Source organism: Canis lupus, chromosome 17 (assembly GCF_003254725.2).
Source record: "Canis lupus dingo isolate Sandy chromosome 17, ASM325472v2, whole genome shotgun sequence".
In the NCBI taxonomy this organism is placed as follows: domain Eukaryota; kingdom Metazoa; phylum Chordata; class Mammalia; order Carnivora; family Canidae; genus Canis; species Canis lupus.
The window spans coordinates 16,993,566-17,015,260 of NC_064259.1; the positions used below are offsets into that span (position 1 = coordinate 16,993,566).

Consider the following 21,695-nt stretch of genomic DNA (forward strand, 5'->3'; position numbering starts at 1 on the left):
TATATATAAATAATCCCTGGGGTGCCTGGCTGGCTTAGTTGGTGGAGCGTTTGACTATTAATATCAGGGTTGTGAGTCCAAGCCCCATGTTGGGCATGGGACCTACTTAGAAAATAATTCCTGAAAGTTAATAAGAAACAGAAAGAATACTATATAAACATGGAAATTATAAGGATGCATAATAAATAGACTGTGATATCCAATTGACCATCAAGAATATAATCTGATGCATAAATTCACTAAGAACTGCAAGACATTGAGGAGGGCACTGCCTCTTCCAGGTAAGATGGTGGATGAGGGTGCATAGTTTGTGGCTAAATAATATGATAACCAGGACCAAATAGGAAAACAGATAAAATAGGAAAAGAAAGCTGTTTGAAGACATTATAGGTTGTGTGGAATCCAAGAATTATGAGAGCAGTACCTAATAGGAGAGGAAACTTAAAAGGAGTCAACATTCTGTAGCTGCTTTTCACCTTGAGGCTTTTGCAGATTCTGGGCAGTAGGCAAGAGGCTGAACACCTACAAAGGGCCCAAGCAAAGGATCTGATACTAAAAAGTAGAGAAAAATGAATTAAACTGGAACTTTCAAGGAATTCATGAGAAAAACCAAAAAGAACAAATGATGCAAATGAAAACCTAGAGATTTTTTTTTTTATTATTTATTTATTTATTTATTTATGATAGTCACAGAGAGAGAGAGAGAGGCAGAGACACAGGCAGAGGGAGAAGCAGGCTCCATGCACCGGTAGCCTGATGTGGGATTCGATCCCGGGTCTCCAGGATCGCGCCCTGGGCCAAAGGCAGGCGCCAAACCGCTGCGCCACCCAGGGATCCCCAAACCTAGAGATTTGAATAGCTAAAAACTTCATAAATAAGGAAGGGACCATCATTGAGTCCTACAATGAAATATTTGCCAAATTTTTTTTTATTTGCCAAATTTTTAAGTTGCACACTGAAAGAGATTAATAAGCTAAGAAAAGAAGAAAAAAAAAAAAAGAAAAACAAACAAGCCAACAAAAATCTCCAAAAAGTGAAGAGTATCTGGCAGTCTTTGGTGCTGAGGGACCAAGGACTAGAGCTCAGGACCCAGAAGAGGAAGAGGTTCCAATGAACACCATAGGCTCTTATTTATAATTCCTATTGATATATGCCCTGAGAGAAGCAATGAGTCAGAAATAGAAAACTCACCTAAAACGTAAGCCTGTCTCAAGTCAGCTGAGTCCCTAAGAATTTATGTGAATAGGTTCTCACTCTGCCTGCATAATAAGAAAAATGGTGAACATTCTCTTGAGAAAGATAATGTGATTTGGGTCACCTACAATTTCTTCATTATAAGAAAAAAAAAGTGTATAATTGGAATCACAGAAAGAGAGAGTGGAGAGAAGGGGAGGAAGGAATGTTTGAACAAATAAGAAATATTAGGTAGACAATTGATAAAGACATCAATACACATATCATGTTTCATGAAGTTGTGCATACCCCAAGCAGAATAAATACAAAGAAAATCCTACCAGCACATGAATAAAGCAAAACCGTTGAAATCCACAGAAAAGAAAATAAGCCTAAGATGGCAAAATTTGGAGAGACAATTACCTTCAAAATCACAACACTAAGAATAATATCTCAACAGAAATTATAGAAGACAGAAGACAAATTATTTTTTTTTAATTCTGGAAAAAATGACTATCAATCTAGAATTGTATACATAGCAAAAGTATATTTTAAATTTAAGCAGAAACAAATAAATATTCAGAAACTTAAAGACTAAATAAACTATCTCAATTAAAATACCCCAATTAAAATAAATTCTGATCTTGTGTCAGAACTTAATAAAATAATCCCAGACAGAAACACAAAAGTAAAGGTTGTAAGAAAAAGCAGGAGAAAGGGGTTCTTAATGTCTCCATGTCTTCCCCAGGTATCAGTTTTGCAAACTACAGTTTCAAGGCAATAAAGATTCCTTTGGCTTCTTATGTCCAAGACAATGGTCATCTAAATATCTTGTATTATTCTTTTTATTAAGATTTTATTTATTTATTCATGAGAGACACAAAGAGAGAGAGAGGGGTGGGCAGAGACATCAACAGAGGGAGAAGCAGGCTCCATGCAGGGAGCCTGATGTGGGACTCAATCCGGGACTCCAGGATAATGCCCTGAGCTGAAGGCAGACGCCCAACCACTGAGCCACCCAGGCATCCCTGTTATTCTAACTAAAAGTGTTCATCAAGGGATTTCTGAATGGGCACCTGGGTGGCTCAGTTGGTTAAGCATCTGCTTTCAGCTCAGTTCATGATCCTGGGGTCCTGGGAATCCTGGAGTCCTGGAATTGAGCCTTGCATTGGTCTCCCTCCTAGGCCTGCTTCTCCTTCTCCCTCTGCTGCTCTTCCTGCTTGTGTTCTCTCCCTCTCTCTCTCAAATAAATAAATAAATAAATAAATAAATAAATAAATAAAATCTTTAAGTGAAAAAAGAGAGAGATTTCTGAATAGAAAGATTCCTCCAACTGACCTGAGCTCTCTCTCCTTAGGTGTAGGACAAGCTGTCATTCTATTTACCCTCCTCAATGAAGTGCATTAAACATATACCTTGAGAAATCACATAAGTTCAACAACTTATTTAATATTAGGGAGTGAGAGAAGACTTTCTGAAAGAAGCAGTACCATAATCTGGCCCCTAAAAGTCAAACTTTGCAAAAGTTAATGTTAGAAAGGGCAGGATGCATTCATAAAACACCAGTGGTCCAGTATGACTGAAACTTAAACTAAGAAGGAATTCAGAGAAATGTCAAGAGATAGAGCTGGAAGGGGCAAATGGAAGGGAATCAGATCATAAATGGATTCCTGACCCTTTTTTGGTATAAGAGAAAAGGAATACATTACAGAGAATGGGTTGATAATATGCAAATGCAGGCAGGAAAGCCATTAGGGGGCTTGGCATAGTGTTTGTTTTTAACAGATAGAATCTGTAGGTTTTTATGAGAAGCAAGCTCAAGCCACTCCATCCTCTTCTCACTCTACAACCACAGAATGAGAATAACTGCCTGAATTGGTCATGTTCACAAGCCATTGATTAGACAATAATGTTCTAGAAATTTACCTGTCCTTCCTTTAGTGATAGTCTTAGAGATCTCTGTCTTCTTCCTAGGACTTATGGAAATAAAGACATGGCCCTGTGTCTGCTTCCTATCATCAGGAGACAATATCATTCTTTCTCTTTGAACCAGTGTTACCCTCTCTCTGACATTTTGCTGTCAATCTTACTCTTTCTCATTGCTTTTCCTTCTACACTGCTGACCCGGATAATTTATGCAACCTGCCACAACATATCACTCCTGGAATCTCAGTAGCTGAACACAACAAAAATTTATTCCTGGCTCACAGAGAATCTGGTAGAACAGGAAGTGTGCTTCATGGCAGGAGAGCAAAAAGATGGAGGAAGGACCCTGGTTCTAATGCCTCTGGCTGATAGTGACACACATCACTTCTTACAGGCCATCCTCCAGAACTAGTTAACAGTTACCAGGCCTCAAACTAACTTCAGAAGAGGCTGGGAAATATGGTGGAGCAAATAGATTATTGCTTTTCTCTCCTAAAGAGACTTGAATGGCTGCTCTGGAATCTATCTGTGTGTTGTCTGTCTGTCTGTCTGTCTGTCTCTTATAAACAGATATCTGTTTGGAGTTTGTTTTTTTGTTTTGTTTTATTTTTTACCTTTCAGTTGTTTAAGGAATGACACATGGGTTATACTTTTGACTCTCTCAACAACCCAAGATATAGGCTTTGGAGTATGTGAGAAATCTGCCCAAAGCCACAACGCTGGTAAAGGAGTGATCCAAGATATTCACTGAGAGAACTATCCCTAAACTCAATTACAGAGGTTCTCAACCTTCAGTCTCTTCATCCTGCACAAAATTTACATTACTGAACTCCACCCCTAAAATTTCTGATTCAGTTGGTCTGGTGGTGCCCATGAATTTGCAACAAGTTCACAGTGAAGCTGGTGTACCAGGGATTGAGACAGACTCCTGATGTAAGGCTATATAGCATATCAAAACAGTATCCATGAGTGAAAACTATAAAGTGTTACCTATAATAAAGTATTGAAACAAATAAATCTTTCCAAATCAGGAATAATTCTTAAAGAATGGGACCTGCTATGTGTACTATTTGCAGACTCTTAATAGCTTTGCTTCCTGATAAGTTTTCCTTGCCAACATACAGAGCAAAGGCCAGACTGGTTTCTGAGGAACTGAGGCTCATGGGCTAGCCTCCTCTTCTTCTGAGGAAGACATTGGCAGACTTTTATTCCTCTAAGCATCCCATATGCCCCAACCCACAAGGAGCTCTGGTGTACACGTTCTCTGTTTAGAAGGGAAGGAAAGGAGAAATAATTTTTCATTTCTTTCTGCCCATGCCTCTGGCAGGCATAACCGTAGCCCATCTGTTCTCTTCTCAGATTCAGCCCACCCTTGCTCTTTCTTTTTCTTCTAGACTTCACATTTTCCAGAAGGACAGAGTTTTTAGCAGGTACTCCTCCTCAGCTCTCAACTTCTCAGACTGTCTGAAGTGCCCCCTCCCTCAACAATGCTAACCTGCAAACCTCAGTTTCTAAAAGTAAAAGTCCCTAGGGGTTGGCAGTAAAACTGATTTATAAATATTATACCTAACTCTTCTTACTGATTTATACGTTTCTAAGTAATAAAAAAAAGTAATAATGAATAAGCAACTGAATTTGTTTTCAGTACCCAAACTAGCCTATTCTAACATGCATAATGAGAGAAATTAACAGAAATTATTGTGGATATACTCAAAAATTATTTATTTCCTCCAAAGCCATGTGTCATCAAGAAATTCCAAGAAGGGATATTGCCTGACCAATCTGAGAATTTGTGTTCTATTTCCTAAGACTTATTTCCTCAGTATCTTGTTTTACTATTCTGCTCCTAAACAAAATCCTGGATTGTTGAATTGAGACGCTTTGTAGTAGGTGAGCTGACCTTGATTTAGTCTGAGAGACGACAAGGTGAGACTAAATAAATACCAAGCTTCCCCATGTGTGCATAGGTATTGTGCAGGTGGTTTGGGGGTTGAAGAAATAGAAACCATCATCCCCAGAAGACTCCAAGGCTCCCCACCACAATACAAAGTGACTGCTGTGTTCATTAGCTATGTTGTGGCAGCACTGCCAGACCAGTCTTCACCTATCCATTCACCCTTTGGGCAACAGTAAGAATTAATCAACAGGACTTCAGCTACCATGTCCTGGAAGTGAATGATACTGCATAGAGAGAAGTATCAAAAAAGACTCAGAAAGTCTTTTTAAAAAGCTCCACTGGTGGGAATCCCTGGGTGGCTCAGCGGTTTAACGCCTGCCTTTGGCCCAGGGCATGATCCTGGAGTCCTGGGATCAAGTCATGCATCAGGCTCCCTGCATGGAGCCTCCTTCTCCCTCTGCCTGTGTCTCTGCCTGCCTCTCTCTCTCTCTCTCTCTCTCTCATGAATAAATAAATAATTTTTTTTAAAGTTCCACTGGTTGTATCTTCCAGACCAGGAATAGAGGTAGGAAAGAACACAGGCTCTGGGTGGGTTTCTACAAATACAAACCTTCCCAAATCTTCAGATTTTCCAAAAGGCTAATTGGCCAGAGTGCCTGCTGGATTCACAGAAGGATGCTGTAAAGCCACCACTTCAGCAAAGGGACTAATTCATTCAGACAACAGGACACTGATAGCAGGAGGTAGAGTTGACTTACCTGGGTGGTAGGGGATTGTAGGTAGGGATGAGTAGGAAAGGGAGGAGAGATTTTTGGCAAGACAGTCAGTACGTCTCACTTCAAATTTGACATTCTTCTCTTTCTTCAGTTAGGCAAAACATACTAAGGGATCAGAAGTAAAGACAACTCAGGGTGAACAGGCAAGGTTGCTGGCATTGTAATGTTCATTTTCAGATACAGAGAGTAGTATATGTACACCCCACAGTTTCAAATGGTGGAAAGTGATGTGTTCTTTAAGAGGGACTATGGAAGAAACTGTGAAGAAAATCTTTCAGTTGTAAGGTCCAGGGAAAACTCACAGAAGAGGTGATTCTGGGAGGCTTGACACACAGGTCTCACCTCCAGCCATAGACATTTATAAGATCTTGGCAGGTGGAGGGAATCACCTAAGCAGAAATGAAAAAAAAAATAGGGAAAAGTTGGGTGGATTTGGGGAAAATGTTAACAGTACTATTATTAAACCAGGGCACCTGAGAGAGGAGTGGGATTTTTGTTTCGTTTTGCTTTTAAGAGAGGGAGAGAAAGAGAAAGCAAGAGTGGGAAAGAAGGGTAGAGGTAGACAGAGAGTCTCAAACAGGCTCCCTGTTCAGTGCAGAGCCTGATGCGGGACTCGATCTCACAATACTGAGATCATGACCTAAGCTGAAACCAAGAGCCAGATGCTTAACCAACTGAGCCACCCAGGCACCCAAGGATTTATGTCTTCAAGGGAAAGTTGGAACTAGCCTTGAATATTAGAATAGAGCACAGGGTGGATGGACAATGGAATAAGGAGCCATCGCAGATAATACAGTAAGGAGACTCATACCAAAATTCTTTAGAAAGTAATACAAAAGTGGAGGGATGGGAGGGAAGAAAAATTCAGAGCTGAACTAACAAAAAACTACCCCAGCAGCACATTTGCATAATTACTCATAGATTCCAAACACTTCCTTATATATAATCTCAGTTGTATTTTGCAACTATCTTGGGTGTGATTCACTTCAAGTTATTCCCTTCACATATAAAAGACTGACACATAAAAGTACACACACGCGTGTACATACAGATGTATGTATAGGTATTTTTTGTGTGTATATATCCATATATATTATATATGATCACATATATAATTTTATAATTTTATATTATAAAAAGTATAAGATATATAATTTTATAATATATAATAATATACACTACTCAATATTTTAATATATATTTTACATGTACACATTTTATATATAAATGATATATATTATTAATATTATGTAATATCTATATAATATCTCTCTCCATGTGTTTCATGGAGAAACATGTTTCTATGTGTTTCTATGCTAGACATTGGGAATAACAAAGAGCCTTTGGAGAGACTTGAATCTGTCCCCAAGAGTTCATTCTATGAAGATAAAGGAACATATAAACTGACAGCCCTGTACAATTCGATAAATGGTAAGAGTTTGTGGGGGGAAGTAAATGCTTGCACTTTCTAGGGGAAATAGGAAAGTAGATCTCACAGAGGGCCAAAATCCCTCCTACACAGAAGATTTCACTTGAAAACAGGCCAGAATGAAATAAAAAAAAAACAACAACTCACAAAACAGACCAGAATGAAAGAGATTGTGTGATTTTGATGTAAGATTCAGAGACCTTTCTACCCCAGCCCTCTCAGCCCACAGCTGCTAATAGTAAAAACTCCCAGCTGCCTTAGGCAAGAATGGTTTACATCTATATATGAAGCTGATTTGGGGTTCTTTCTCTGCTACCTTGTCGTGGTGTTTTCTCCCCCTCCAGAAAATTTTAATCTAAAATATTATAAGTTCTTTTTATTGGTAGCATTTCCAAAAGGTGTGAAAACTAAAGCGAAATATGTTTTAAATGTACAGCAACAGCTGTGAGTACCCTGTTTTAAAATGTCTTTTGAAAACACAAATAAAATATTTAGGGTATGTGGGAATATAGTTCAGATTCTCTAAAGCAGGAGTCAGCAAACTATAGCCCATAGGCCAAATCTGACCAGTAGCCTACTTTTGTAAATAAGGTTTTATTGGAACATAGCCATGCTCATTGGTTGACATACTGTCCATGGCTGCTTTCATGCCACAGTTGCAGAGTTGAGTAGCTGCAACACGGACCATATGGCCTACAAAGCCAGTGCTATTTACTATCTGGACCTTGTCAGAAAAAGTTTGCCAACCCCTGATCTATAGCATGGAAAGATGAGAATATTAAACTCAGTATGCCTTAGAGCACTGCTAATCAAATTATGGTCTATGCAAAGATGTCAGTTTCTGATTCGTAAATACAGAAATTGAGAGTAAACATTTAGAAACTTCTATAGTGATTTGACAAAGTAATGTTAATGTATGTTGAATATAATAATAACTAAAATATTGGACTTGTATTTTGTACTTTACATGTTATATTTCTTAAGTAATCTTACCCTTGCAATTTGATTTTATTTTGTCTGTGCATAACGGACTGAAAATTAAAAAAAAAAAAAAAAGTTTTTCACTACAGACAGTTTGAGCAACACTATCCTAGAGTATAGGTGGCTAAACCCAACCATCAAAGCAGCCAAAATTCACCAGTACAAAAGGCTCATAGTATGGTACCTTTGCTTACAAAATATATAATGTGGAACACTTCTGTCATTTGCTAAATGGAGAAGCATTTCTTTTTTTTTTTTAAAGATTTATTTATTTATTTATTCACGATAGACAGAGAGAGAGAGAAAGAGAGAGAGAGAGAGAGAGGCAGAGACACAGGAGGAGGGAGAAGCAGGCTCCATGCTGGGACCCCGATGTGGGACTCGATCCCAGGACTCCAGGATCGGGCCCTGGGCCAAAGGCAGGCGCTAAACCACTGAGCCACCCAAGGATCCCAGAAGCATTTATTTCTGCATTCAGTTACCTAGCCTATACCATAATATCAGTAAACTTTACAGTGACAGCGGTGCACTCTTTTTCAGCCAAGTTGCAAGGGGAGCAAAGAAAAATACATAAAATCTATCCTAATATTCATCTTGCATTTGCAACCAGAGTTTAGTATAAAACGTGTGTGTATGCATGCGTGCATGTGTGTGATATAACCTAAGGAGATAAGAATGGGGAAATAGAGTCTATGAATTTTGGAAATAATTTTAGATTTTCCAATCACTTTCTTCTTTATTAATGTATATTTAAGTTATATTAGAATTTGATTTCAGATCAGTAGATGTTAAGCAGGAAAAAGATTTCTACTCTCCTAGTTTAAAAAGAAAAACGAAATCTAAGTTGTTAAGTAAGAAATGTCAATTCTGTGCGCTTGAAAATTACTTATCTGTCACTCAAAATCTCTACAAGACCCTAATAATCAGAAAATTTTGTTGCTTGTTGCCATCAATGATTTTAAATGGTTTCATAAGTAGGACTGAATAAATTCAGAACATCTAGTTAGACAATAACCCCCAAAGTGACAGCAGACTGCAAAAGGAATTTGTCTTCCAGGACTCTTGCTCCATTTGTAATATGCACACCTCACAGCCTAATCTGCCAGATTCTCTAAAATGTGGTTGCCTGGATTCATCTCTGCACACCAAAGCCTTCTGTGAGGAGAAGGCCCTTGCTGGGCACCACTGGTAAACAAATTAGAGCAACTCCATTATGTTGTATAGAAGGCCTAGCATTTTTCTCTTGCCGATTGTAATTAAGTTCATCTAAAGGTCGGCTGCGGAGGGCCCTCTGCTATCACGGCTGCTGTATGCGGAGGAGCTTTGTCATATTTAATGCTGCAGCTTTGCTGTGGATAGTTCCTAAGAACTGGAACCCATCCAGCCCTAGGACTAGATTGCTTTGTGTCTGCGAACACTTACTGCGCATTATTCTCCTCAACTCCTATCACGGCAGCCAAGGAGGAGAAAGGAGGGGAGGAGGTATTCTGTAGCTGCAAACACAGCTGCTTTTGAGGAAGCAATTCCCAATTAATTCACTATTATGAATAGCTAGTTCCCTCTACTCCCATGTGGTAAAGTCCCTTGTAAGTTAAATATAATTTATATTATTAAAATAGTTTATAAGCACCAAGTTAGCATATGGCAAGTGCTTCTCATTCAGATGCTTCTGTGACATCACTGATTGGCAGGCTTCCCTGGTGACACAGATCACAGAAGAGTACCTTTAGTTTTGATCCAGAGGTGCTCTGGTTTCCTTGGTTGAGTGTTAAGCCAAAATGAACAGCTCATGTTTGGGTTTTCAAAAAACGTCCCCCTAAAAGCTGACACCTATCACCTATCCTCATTTACTATTAAGTGACCTAGCCAATTACAGACATGATTCGAAGACCTGGCTTCAGTGCTAAGATATCTGGGTGGCCTCATGTAAGTCTTTTAATCTTATTGAATCACTGTTTCATAATTGGCAAAATGAAGAAGTGCTATTATTCAATCTCATTAGGTGACAATCTGGTTAATCACCCGAAGTGGTGCGCTTTTGTAGATGAAAGAGGTCACTGGGATAACAAATGGAAATCAGGACTGTTGGAGCAAGTTGAAATCTATGGTCCACTTTCTAATGCCAATTGTTTCAGGAAACCAAGGAAATTAGGTATGCTTAAAAAGCCCTCCTGAGTCCAGAGTTACCTCAGCCTCATTAACATCCTCTTCCTTCTTCCAAAACTCTTTAACTAGTCCCTCTTTATTAAAAAAAAAAAATCTGTTTATATTTATTTGAGAGAGAGATGGAGAATGAGAGGGGGGAGAGAGAGAGAGAGAGAGCACCTGTGAGTAGGGAAGAGGGGCAGAGGAAGAGAGACTCTGGAGCAGACTCCCTGCTGAGTGCAGAGCCTGAAGCAAGTCTCCATCCAGGACCCATGAGATCATGACTTGAGCCAAACCCAAGAGGTGAATGCCTAACCCACTGAGCCAGTCAGACACCTCTAACTAGTTCCTTTCTTATTTTTTTTTTTATTTTTTATTGGTGTTCAATTTACTAACATACAGAATAACCCCCAGTGCCCGTCACCCATTCACTCCCACCCCCCGCCCTCCTCCCCTTCCAACACCCCTAGTTCATTTCCCAGAGTTAGCAGTCTTTACGTTCTGTCTCCCTAATTAAAAGCAGAGAGTCAAACTCAAGCAAATAATAACTCTAAATAATAATAAACTCTAGCAAATAGTAACTCTAACAAAGAAAAAGTCAATTATCTAGAAAGTAATATGCAGACTTAACTGTTAGAAAATTAGTATGAAACTATGAATGTTATCCCATTCAAGAAAGCCCAAGAACATTTTAGAATAAAAGTACATATACATATATTTCCTGACAATCACAGTCAGTAGTGCAATGCCCAAGGCCTAGATAGGCTCAGGAAGCTTCTGAGGCATCAGTACGTTGAACTTGGTGTTCTGTGCTCTGCTAGTGCAACGGTTTCTTTTTGCATGAGACCCTACAACAGGAAAAAAGTGGAAATGTGTGGAGACGTCCTGGGCAAATAGTGCATCCATTCTAGCCCAAGTGTTAGCTCTTCAGGTATAAAGAATTCATTTTCCAAACATGACCTCTGACCTCTATAATTAGAAAATCTTACAAAAGATAGACTCCATCTATCCAAATGACCTGAATTATGTTTTTTAAACAGTAACATCTTTCACAACCATGATACATTGTCAAAATGATGAAATGGACATCAGTACATTGTTTTCAGGTAAACTGTAGACTTTATTTAGATTCTCAATTAAAGGGGCACCTGGGTGGCTCCGAGGGTTAAGCATTGGCCTTTGGCTCAGATTATGATCCCAGGGTCCTGGGATTAAGTCCTGCATCAGGCTCCCTACTGAGCAGGAAGTCTGCTTCTCCCTTTCTCTTTGCTCCTTCCCCCTCTTACTTCTCCCTACTCTCTCTCTCTCTCTCTCAAATTTAAAAAAAAAATTAAATTCTCAATTATCATTTATTTATAATTCTTTTTTTTTGGCTCTCCAGTAACCATTTACTTTTAGAAGTATCTTGATCTCCCCAAAAGTCGTTTATGTATTTCTCAAAAACACACAGGGAGAAGCCCGTGGCAGTAACAAAATGGTTAATCTCAATATCAGGAGAATCACTTTTTCCTACGAAGATGGTTGGCATTGAGTATGTATGTGTGTGTGGGGGGGTGATATTTGTTTTCTCCCCTTTAACCAATTTCACAATTGAATGAGCCTCAAGCTTATCTCTTGCTTCAGCAATTCAGAGAGACGCCCACCACAGAGCTGTACCCAGCACTTACTGATAATCTAAGTACTGCATGTAATAACCCCCTCTGTGCTCCCAGGGGAATATCCTCACAGAGTCAGGAGGTAGTGAAGCAGAGCATTTATTTCCAGATACAGCCATGCTTGTCTTTGGTCAAATTGTGCTTTCTTTCTCCCACCCCCCAAGTACTGCCCATTTCATCTTCTAAATCACTGTCTTGAGGCTTCCTTCACAAAAAGAGCAGAGTAGTCTCGCAAGTGGCTAACACAAGGATCTGGAAACCAGAATTTGTGGCTGGAATCCTATTTTAGCTGTGGTATATTTGGCACAATAGCACTTGGCTTTCTGGAGGGTAGTAGCAATGGAAAGAACACAGAATCCAAAGCCTTCCAAACCCGTTTTAATCCAGGCTTGAACTCGTGTCTACTGTGTGACCTTGGGAAATGGCTGGCAGTCTCTGTGTCTACACTTCCTCCTTTACACAGCAGTAACAGCGCTCACTTGTGTTGTTGTGAGTAGTCAAATGGCACATGCTTGTGTCTGACAGGAAGCTCCACATGTACTACTTAACCAGGTCCGTTGTCAGGAAAAGAAGACTAGGGTGCTAAATTGACATTCACAGTGGCAACTGAAGTTATTGAATCTGTTGTTCTCGAACTCGGTTTCTTTCTGAGGAATTCTTGCTAGACTCTCGCGGCTGTTACAGGTCTTACGTTTATCCTTTAACCAGAAGTTTCCAGTTCTAACTGGGACCCAAAGCAGAAAATCATCAGTATCCAGTCATCAAAGGTTTTCAGTTTGGTACCCAGGACCCTTATGTGACTATCTTCACTCCCAGGCTTGGAGATTTCCAGGGTCCTTGATCTTCGACTGAACTCCAGTTTTAACCTGGCTGCCATGACCTTGGGTGACCAGAGCCAACTTTACGCAGACAAACTTGACCTTCACTGCTCTTCAGCATACATCCTGTCTCTCTTATCTGCTTGGTTTCTACTCTGGAACCTCCTTAATGTAATGGGCAGCTCTCTTGTCTGTGGAGAGCTCTGTCTTGCTTTGTCTCCAGATCAGTTTTTGAATCCTATCAGAGGTCCTGTCTATCTCCCACCCCTCCTGACTTTGAGGGCTCGACCGAGGATAGCACCAGGTGCTACTTGGTGCTCTAAATATTCCTAAGTCTCTGCTTTGGGTCCCTAAAAGAAGTGTAAACATCCCCACAATTTTTTTACTACCTCTAAATTACACACACACACACACACACACACACATCCAGGATGTCTTTAATCACCACTTTTAAATCGTTCTTTATAAGGCATTTCTTATACAAAGCATAATTTTGAAGCCTTTCTGCAAGCAAAATCATTTCAGTGGATCACTGTGTCTCATTATACTGGGTAGTCAGACAACACCTTTTTCACTTCCAGGAGGGAGTCAAATTTTAAAAGTATGGTAGAGGGGCACCTAGGTGGCTCAGTGGTTGAACATCTGCCTTTGGCTCAGGGTGTGATCCCAGGGTCCTGGGATGGAGTCCTGCATCAGGCTCTCCGCAGGAAGCCTGCTTCTCCCTCTGCCTATGTCTCTGCCTCTCTGTGTCTCTCATGAATAAATAAATAAAATCTTAAAAAAAAAAAAAAGTATGGTGAAGTTTCCAGTAGGGAAAGCTAAAGAATATGGAAAATATTTTGGAATGTCTTGGGCACACACACAAAAATCATAAGCTGAGTCTGTTCACATGTTGAAAGGTCTCTTCTGGGCATGGAGGCAGAAACTAGAATATGAGTGTTTGGAACTTTGAATAACTTGGTTCTAGAAAATTCGGTCTACCTCAATGTGTATAAATCTCACAGGACAGTGTCTCTAATTTTCATGTTAATCAAAGTGCTTTATAATTTTCCAAAATAGAATGTGGGAGCCTCTAACAATGGTTTTGTAATATTTAACAATTTTTTTTCAGTGCTATTTTTAGAGGAACAAAGTCAGAAAACTAGAAATAATACTATAAAAAACACTCATGTTTCCAACACCCTAAATTGGTGGCTGTTTACATTTTGTCTTTTTTTTTTTTAATTTTGTCATGTATTTAATTAAAAATAAATCTTTAGAGATAGTTGTGTTTTTCCTCTTCTGGCCAATTCCATTACCTATGCTCCTTCTCAGAGGTAACAGATACCATAGATTTAATATCTTTCTACTCTTCTTATACATATAATATGGCCTTTTGTATATGTGCTTTAAAATGTGTAATAAGTAGCACTACTTATTACTGTACCTGTTTATCCATATCAGCTTGCTTTTATCTCTCAGTTTCATGGTTTCACTATGTATGTATGTGTGTTTGGGTCTATTCCATACTATACATAGACCACATTGTAATATTTGTTTATGTCCAATTGGCATTTAAGTTATTTCCAGGGTTTTTTTTTTTTTTACTACTATAAAGCATACAGTAGGGGATGTACTTATCCAAAAATGGAAATTACTGAGACATGGAACATGTACATTTTTAATGTTACTAGACAGTGCAAAATTGCTCTCCAAAGTGGTTGCAACAATTTATACTCCCCAAAACGATTTATGAAAGTACCAATTTCCCTTCCAAAAACTTGCTATTTTCAAAAATGTTATTGATTGAAAATTTGACTACTGGAAAACCATCACTGTTGTTTTAATTTACAATCCCAGTTATTAAGGATGTTGAATGACTTTTCATATGTTTAGTTGCTTTTCAGGGTTCCTTTCCTATGAGCTGCCTGTTTGTAATATTTGTACATTTTTCAACAGTAGGATATCTTTTTTCATCGATTTCAAGTGTTTTATATATTATAAATTTTATAGCTGATACTAATTTTTGCAGACTGGTTTTATTCTAGTCTGTGATGCATATTAATTAGGACACAGGGTGTGGTACTATAACACAGTGGTTCCAATATATAGTGGCTCAAACAAGACAGATGTTTCATTATCTCTAATATTAAAAAGCCCAGGTTCTCACAACAAGGCTGGTGCCATGGCTCTGTGTTGTAAGAGATTCAAGCTATTTCTACCTTGTTTTTCTGTGGACCTTAAAACATCTATCTCATAGTCCAGGATGACAGATCCAGGTCCCACCATAATGAAAACATGTTGCTGGCAAGAAGGGAAAAACTGTAAGAGGAGGGCATACTTTTCCTTCATAAGGACGTGACTGAATCAAAATGAAGCACTTGCTCTCATTTTGCATTGACCAGAATTTAATTATACGGCCACACTTATCTGCAATGGAGTTTGTGAAATATAGTCCTTGGCTGTATGGCATTGTGCACAGCTGAAATTCTCAGAAAGAAGAAAGAGGGCCCATGTTTCATTTTCCCTATTTTTTCCAACTACAGTTGCTATAGCTCATTGGAAAATTCAGTGTCCTTTGTCTTCGTCTTTCTGCAAAGAAGGCCAGCCTCCACCACTATGTTCCCAGGTTTGGGGCAACTTAGAAAGCAAGGTTCCTCTCCCTCTGTCTTTTAAGAATCTTGGAAATACAAGTATATTTCCAGAAAAGCAAGACTAGAATGAGTAGTATTTTCTCCTAGGGCTCCTGCTTCAACTGTAGTTGTGGTTACTACCTTTCTTAAACTCCTTTTCTTCACAGAAAAGGTGACAGCAATCCAGGGTTATGAATATTCTATGCAATAGCCATTTGAGATGAACTCTTTGCATCAATTTCTAAACTAAAAATAATAATAATAATAATTGCTTTTGCTTGTTGCCATAAATTTAAATAATGTTTGAGCATCATTCTTCCACTCAAGGTGACATTAGTGATAAACCTGGGATGGGTGCTCTGTAAATATTAATAACATATCAAAATGTGTAATTTGTCAGTCAATATTACTACAAAATTGGCCTGAATAATGGAATATGAGGCACCAGTGACCATCAGAACAAACTCAAGACGTGCCCAGATTGATTAAAAGAATGGAGGAAAATAGTTAATATACAATTGCTTTTTAAATGTCTTTGCATTATTTGGTTGAAAGATTACTGCTGGCATCATAGCACTACATTTTTATGCCATTCAAAGTATCTTATTTTTCTAGGAAGGATGTTAAGAAAATATAAATCACAATTTTTTATAACTAACACATTATATTTATAACTAGGAAATAATACACATTAATAATGGTTCAGGAATTTTGTCTTTTAAAATAAAAAAAGAAAATTGCAAAATGGAAATTGTAAGCAATATAAAATCTAACCCTCCATTCAAGACATATAGACATGATAGATAAAATATATTCTAAAATTGAGATAAAGAAATGTACTCAGTCATGAACACAATTTCTGAGTAATACAGAGAAAAAAAAAAGAATCTATGGAAAATAAGGACCATGTAGAGATAGTCTGGTCTAATTTTCAGTGCCAACCAAGAAACAGAAGCCAAATGCATCTCATGCTTGGTAAGAAACAGAACCCAGTTCCCTAAATGTATATAGAGATTAGAACCCTTCACTTTTTCAGCACATTGAACTCATCCTCAATATCATCTCATCCTCTATGTGAGCTCTGGACAGTGGGGAATACCTAGAAGACGGGTTTGTATTTTTTCACAGTTACATGTCCTTCACCCATTCTGAGTGTGTGTTTTCTGAAAAATTTCTTGCTTGAGATTTCTATAACACATAGATATTTTGATTTGAGACCAACGAAACCTGAGATTTAGATCTCAACAGAGAATCAAAGACCGGTGGATGGATATATTGATATAGATTACATTATCTTTATAATATTAAGTATGATATAATATTTCCTCAATAATTTTCTCAAACATACTCAAGCAACAGTCTCTTTAAAACATATACATACATTTGGGGTGCCTTGGTGGCTCAGTCAGTTAAGTATCCTATTTGACTTCAGCTCAGGTCATGATCTCAGGGTTGTGAGATTGAGGCCTGCATTGGGTTCTGCACTGGGCGTGGAACCTGCTTGGGATTCTTTCTCTTTCTCCCTCTCTTCATCCCCGCCCTACCCCACTCATACATCCTCTTTCTCAAAAATTATATAAATTATATACACACACACACACACACACATTTAAAGCACATGTATATGTTTCTTTTTAGAAAAATCCTTCTGAATTTCAGAATTCTAATGAAGATGTTCCACACTATTCAATTTGCTGCTGCCATGAAAACACGCACAAGCAAACAGAACATTGGTGAAGGAGGCAATGAGGAGACTTTACATTATGTTTACGCCACGATGAAAATATACTGAATGAAATGCATCTGTTGTGTGACTGGTTACCGTGTTGCTCTGTTTAACTGATTATATACACTTGTGAAAGCTTTAAAGCATAGAGGTGTATTGTGTATATTTGATTAAATGTTGACTTTGTGGTCGTTGTTTTTTTTTTTTTTTCTCAATGCCAGTACCAGTAAGATGCTCAGTCCAGGCTGGAAGAAATGCAAACTAATACATCTGAGGTTGCTAATATATGCCAGACACTGGAGTATGTGCTTAAATCTCTTGACTCATTTTACATATATAGCAACTACTTGAGTAGATATAATTTTATTTTACTACTTGAGGTAGGTATAATTTTATTTTACAAATATCACAAATTAGGAAATTGAATCTCAGAGAAGTAGACCTTCCCAAGTCTTCTAGCTATGAATGCAAGAATAGTATTTGAATCTAAGGTTCTATTCCAAAATACACACTTTCTACAGAAAATCCTTTTTCCTAGAATTTAATGCTCTACTGGAATATGCCTTTAATAGCAATGTACAATTCAGCATGTATCCTTTTAGTCACATTTTTACAAATATAATCTTTCATCCAAATCTTTTTATTTTTTTTCAGCAGCTACTGGCAATAGTTACTCATTTTGAGTAACAAGAAAAGAGAAAATTGTGGAGCAGAAACTCCTTTGTTTTCAAACTGGGAAAGAAATGTGTAGGTGAAGTTCTGAGAGATGCTGCATCTTGGGATTATATTAACTCAAGTGATACAAGATAAAGCCAAATGCATTCTAAATGCAAGAGAAATTGTCGCAAAATTTATCATATTTGATGTACTTAAAAATGGATCCTCTGCCTTAGATTCACAAGGAAAAATAGAAATACAAAGTCATCTAGTATATTAAGTTTGAAATCTGGCCTCAAACCTGCATTCACTCAGCCTACCATGTATTTCCATGACAAGAACGTCTCCCTCGGAAAAGTTTCCTTAAACCAGGCTGCGATTACATCTACTACAGACTAATAGCATTTTTAGTTTTGACTAGGTATTTCCAGTTGAAGAGGCAATATGTTTCAAGCCAATAATGGACATGGGATTACATCGGCACATAGCTTCTTAATATCAAGAGGAAACTCAGACGACTAGTTGCAGTGACCACTCTCCTCAGAATTTTCAAAGTAGTTCCAATTTCAAAAGCTATGTCCCATTGTCACTTTATATGTTTAATCAAGCATATTTCTCATGATCATTGGTCTTTCTTAAATCAGACGAATGCAAGTATATCCTCTTAAAGAGTATTAATTAAAGAACTCAAGTAGGTGCCATTTAGAAGATCTATTCAAACTTTTAAGTCTCTTGTTCAATAAAAAATTCACCCACCAAGAAAAGCCATATCCCACTGAACCCTTTCAAATATATTACATAAAGCAGGGCAGGCATGTAGTTTTTCACATAGTAGGTACACACAAATAGCAATTTTAAGTATTATCATTACCATTTCAAGGGATCCTCTGCTTTTTCAGGAAATATATAATGATATACATTGTAAAATATTAAGAACACAGAGCATGTAAAATTTTAATGTGCACACAAAAGTCTTTTACAACCTCCTCACTCACTAAGTGGTCCCACATTAAAGTAAAATAAATCTTCACCCAAAGAGAAAGCACTTAAAATGTTCAGCTTTTTCAGATTTTAGTTCCCCAAAGAATTCATTTTTCTTAATAGTGTCAGATATAATAAAACCATCCGTTTCAAGGAAAAAATAATTAAAGCACTTAGCATGATGCTTTACTTTCAGTATTTAAAAATCAGCCATTTCTTATGATCAGTAATTTGGGATTCCATTAGATTTTATGATACTAAATATAGATATACACAATAGATACTAATGACTCTGGACTCTCAGACACTTGTTACTTAAGTTATAAACCAGGAAATCTGCCAAGAACTTATGTTCTTAAAAATTATGCAGAGAATGCAAAATGATGATGAAATAGGACACAAAGGAAGAACACAGATCCTACAAAATGATGTTTTCCATGTGTTTCATATTCTTTGAAAGCCAGAGCCATGTTTATACAGATAATCCTAGATGATTAGTTGTTTTTATCCATTCATTTCAGTATGTACATTTAATATATACATATAAATATATAGAGAGTGCATACTAGACAGTATCCTTTGTTCCAAGAATTAAAAAAAAGAAAAAAAGTTCCAGTCCTTGACCTTAAAATGCTTACAAACTAGTTGAGAACAATATAAAATAAAATAATTATAGCTCTAAGTGCTAAGGCAAAAAGGGACAGGTAGTGAGCACTGGGAAGAAGTGTTTGCTTGTGAAGGCGATCTGCAAAGATTTCAGAGTGTAAAGATGAACATGTGGGATAAGGCGATAATTCAGTACCGTAAGAGAAAGATCTTACAGAGGCAACTCCGGTCTCTGCTAGTGGGGAGGGTATTTTAAATGTATGCTTCTCAATATGTTTTCCTTCAAGAACCAGACTGGAAGCCCATAAAATACTTGCATAAATTTCCAGATTTTACCTGGAACTGTTGGATCAGAATCCTTAAGGATGAGGCCAAAACACATGCATAATCTATAGCTGGGCAGAACTTGTATGTTGTATCAGATGCACAGAGGTGCAGTGACAAATCATTTAGAGCTAACAATGGTTTCTTATGACCTCTTCCTTAGAATCTACTACCTATAATATCTTCTGTTACAAGTAAAAATTTTTCTGAGTTGATGACTTTAAATATCTTTATTTTAAATAATAAAAATACAACAGATTCCTCAATCAAAGCATTGTTCACAATGACAGACATTTCCTATCCTTTCTTGAATAAACTCAGCTTCCTAAAATCCGTGTCATTTTCAGAACTGTGTTAATTGTTCTATTCATTGCCACTGAATGAAGAGCGACACTGTTCATGCTGGCTGGGGGCAGTTAGGTTTCTAATGAGCAGAAATATCTGTGAGGTCATTAAATAGCATGCATTTAAATTAGTCTGCACCAATATCTCTATTATGTTAATAGCAATAATAATAAATCCCTACCATTTGCATATCACCTTTAAGATGAAATCTAAAACAACTTTAAAAGTAGAAACACCTGGTCATAATTTGCAATACCTTACAGTAAATCTTAGCTGTTATCTATTACTCAATAATTTAAATCTGATTATATCTCCCTGATCTAAATAACAAATTTCTCCCAATTCCCTCCTTAAAGTTAGAAGCCTTCTCATCTTCCTTTGTTTCAGCGATAAGCATGAACAGAGAGAATAGTGTCCCATTATAGAAAAAGTAAAAAGCAAAATAACAACAACAAAAATACTATATGAGGAAGTGTAGTCCTTAAGTGGCAGCTTAACTTTTAACAGGAATTTGCCTTGTTGCTCTTTGCCTTGTTTCCTACTTGCCATGTAGCATCTTTAAAGATCACTAAATCATTGTTTAACTTCTTGATGTATATCTATAGTTAGTTAAAAACAGTTTCATTGTGGCTGTTATTTCTTCTTCCTATCTAAAGAGTCAAAATTTGGGATAATTTTGTTGAGTTTTCTTATCCCGAACTCTAACATAATTTATGAGGTTAATAACATAAGTAAAAGACACTCCTAAATTTTAGATTAGTTGGAAGTTTAATATCTTCTTAAAGCTTTATCATCAGAAATTTCTTGAGATACACCATTATCTGAAATTTATAATAACGTTTAAAAAACAGATCTATGTTTGCCTTTATGTATACTATATTTTTACCATACTGTCAATTCCTAAAACAAACAAATAGAAGTAGAAATTAACATATTTGCAATATAAATAAAAGTACATTTAGGGCAAGGAAAAGGTTTGTCAAATATATGCTCACTTTGGGACACCTGGGTGGCTCGGCAGTTGAGTGTCTGCCTTTGGCTCAGGGTGTGATCCCAGGATCTGAGATCAAGTCCCACATTGGGCTCCTAGCAGGAGGCCTGCTTCTCCCTCTGCCTGAGTCTCTGCCTCGGCGTGTGTGTGTGTGTGTGTGTGTGTGTGTGTGTGTGTGTGTCATGAATAAATAAATAAGATCTTTAAAAAAATATATACTCACTTCTTTAGAAAGAAGAAATTCTATAGAATTTCATATAGCCTCTTCCTAAAAGGACACAATCCAAAACCAAACAGCAGAAATGATAGCCATTATTATTCATGGTAAAAGTAGTGACTCTAAAATTTTATTATTTAACAAAAAAAAAGAAGGTTGGACAAATAATATTTCATTAATTTCAAAATTGCTACTGTTTGCCAAAAAGCTTTGCCATATATCTATGATGTAAATATGAATAAGCCATATTCCTTGAGCTTCTCATTATCTGGCAGTGGATTTAAAAAACTAGAATAAATAACTTAGTTCACAAACTTGGAACTTCCTGGTACAATGAACAACTTCAGATATTTATGTTTCTCAGCTATTGTATGTGCGTAATTAGCCCTAGGCATGAGCCTTTTACTTGTTTTATATCAATACATGGCTTGGCTAA

General features: G+C 37.4%; 1 long non-coding RNA gene across 2 annotated transcripts; it reads left to right on the forward strand.

Annotated features, from left to right (window-relative positions):
- The first annotated feature begins 6,429 nt into the window (after window positions 1-6,429).
- Window positions 6,430-19,950, forward strand: LOC112664736 (uncharacterized). Of its 2 annotated transcripts, none has more exons than XR_003139927.3 (3): window positions 6,430-6,567; window positions 7,093-7,203; window positions 17,793-19,950. It is a non-coding gene; the product is annotated as an uncharacterized LOC112664736 (long non-coding RNA). The 2 variants fall into 2 exon arrangements; XR_003139926.3 differs by having other exon boundaries at window positions 6,436-6,567; window positions 7,064-7,203.
- Window positions 19,951-21,695: the final 1,745 nt, after the last annotated feature.